Source organism: Sapajus apella, unplaced genomic scaffold (genome assembly GCF_009761245.1).
Source record: "Sapajus apella isolate SASKATOON/1434 unplaced genomic scaffold, GSC_monkey_1.0 scaffold119, whole genome shotgun sequence".
Lineage (NCBI taxonomy): Eukaryota > Metazoa > Chordata > Mammalia > Primates > Cebidae > Sapajus > Sapajus apella.
The window spans coordinates 393233-395637 of NW_022437059.1; the positions used below are offsets into that span (position 1 = coordinate 393233).

At 43.2% G+C, this 2405-nt stretch overlaps 1 pseudogene across 1 annotated transcript; it reads right to left on the reverse strand.

The window, feature by feature from the left end:
- Positions 1-519: 519 nt before the first annotated feature.
- LOC116538314 lies at positions 520-1982 on the reverse strand (annotated as a pseudogene). Its single transcript, XR_004263599.1, has one exon. The product of XR_004263599.1 is annotated as a probable dimethyladenosine transferase pseudogene (transcript).
- Positions 1983-2405: the final 423 nt, after the last annotated feature.

The following is a 2405-nucleotide window of genomic DNA, read 5'->3' on the forward strand; positions in this document are numbered from 1 at the left end:
CTGGCTAAAAGTACATTTTTCGAGAAACCTCTGTGCTGTCTTTCATAGTGGCTGTGCTAATTTACATTCCCACCAACAGTGTATGAGTTCCCTTTTCTTTGTATCATCTTCAACATTTTTTTTTTTTAAGAAACAATTGTTTTACTGTACATGTGAATAACAAGAAATGGTATGGGGAATGTGTGACTAGTGAAGCATATTTTAACTTTTTTTTTTTTTTTTTTTTTTTTGAGACAGAGTTTCGCTCTTGTTACCCAGGCTGGAGTGCAATGGCGCGATCTCGGCTCACCGCAGTCCCCGCCTCCTGGGTTCAGGCAATTCTCCTGCCTCAACCTCCTGAGTAGCTGGGATTACAGGCACACGCCACCATGCCCAGCTAATTTTTTGTATTTTTTTTTTTTAGTAGAGACGGGGTTTCACCATGTTGACCAGGATGGTCTCGATCTCTTGACCTCGTGATCCACCAGCCTCGGCCTCCCAAAGTGCTGGGATTACAGGCTTGAGCCACCGCACCCGGCCTATTTTAACTTTTTTACTACCGGAGGAACAGACCTAAAGAAGGCCTCATAGTATATTACACAGTAAATAGAAGAGTAACATCTTTATACAATAAACTGTTAGAAATGATAAGTTTAAGTATAAAGTTGTGCGTCTCTGCGGCTCCTGAACGTGAAGATTATTATTAATAGATTGGACCTGCTCTATGTTATATATTAAACCAAAACAAAAAAAAAACTTGCTTACTTAGAACTTTCCAACTTAAAAATTCAGAATAATAAATGGTGACAGCACTAGTCGTACTAAATCAAAAATAGTCAAGTAAGGAATGTCTCAGTGAAGCAAAAGCATTATCTTCTCAAATATAAAAAATGTAGATTTCTTTTCTTGACCTTGAAAAATTCTGTTTTCCAAATGCCTAGGAAAAATGAATACCTTCTGCGTTGAATCCATGTAGCAATCTGATGAAGTCTCATCTATGTCCATGGAATGGGCCCGTTTGTCACTAAAGCCTGTGCTGGTTAGGATTTGCTGTATTTTATCTGCTATGCTGAAATCTTCTGGTATTATAATATTATGGACTGAACAGTGAATTCTATAGTTTTTTTCCAAGAGTTGTTGCACGGCACTTGATTTAAATGCAGCAGAGAGTGTCTTGTTTTTCCTAACAAAGGTTATCCTTACTAGACCATCCCGTTCCTGAAAATTGCTGGGTGGTGGTGGATTCTTAGGTTCTCTCCTTACAACGCTGGATTCCACCTTGGACGGTGTTCTGAAGTTATTCTTTCCAGCTTTCATTAGATGGTCCACATGTGCCAACAGCTGTGTACTGAGAGTCTGCAGTATAACTTATCTCCAGGTTTTGCAACCAGTCGGAGGGCAAATTCTCTTTGAAACCTAAGTATAGCACATCTGAAAAAAGGTCGATGTAGCAACAGCTTGAAGACAAAAGGCGAAGAGATCTGATAAGGCAAATTTGCCACACAAGCATCAAAGAATGGCAAATCTGTTTTCAACACATCACCCACCAGTACTTGAAGTTTGCTGGCCACAGGCGTGCCCTGAACTTTTTTGTGAAGTTCAGCTACTAGCCTTGGGTCAAGTGCACAAGCAACAACCTTTTTTGCCTTTTCTAACAACTTTACAGTCGTGTTGCCAGTTCCAGGTCCAACTTCTAGCACCACATCAGTTGGTCTTAAGGCAGCCTTATCGACAATGCTGTTAACAATGAGAGGATTTTTCAAAATGCGCTGCCCAATTCCCGTGTTGAACATGAGTCCTCCAGTGCTCCTGAGCTCCCGGTGCTGCTCCTGCTGCCCGCAGCGGTGGCCCACAGCCCCTGACTTGACCTTCGGCATCTCGACAGGAAGCGAGCCCACAGGCCCAGGACGTCAAGGAGGACCAAAGTGGGCTAGTGAGAGAAAGCCACCACGTGGGAATCACAGTCCAGCACCGCCCGCAACATTCCGGCCCACACGACGGAAAAGCCAACATTTTTTTTTTGTCTTTTTTTTTTTTTTTTTGAGACGGAGTTTCGCTCTTGTTACCCAGGCTGGAGTGCAATGGCGCGATCTCAGCTCACCGCAACCTCCGCCTCCTGGGTTCAGGCAATTCTCCTGCCTCAGCCTCCTGAGTAGCTGGACTACAGGTATGTGCCACCACACCTGGCTAATTATTATTATTATGATTTTTGTAGAGATGGGGTTTTGATATGTTGCCCAGGATGGTCTCAAACTCCTGAGCTCAAATGATTCTCCTACTTACCTTGGCATCCCAAAGTGCTACAGACTACACCTGACTTGACCTGTGATTGCAAGCTTTTTTTTTTTTTTTTTTTTTTTTGAGACGGAGTTTCACTCATGTTGCCCAGGCTGGAGTGCAATGGCGCGATCTCGGCTCACCGCAAC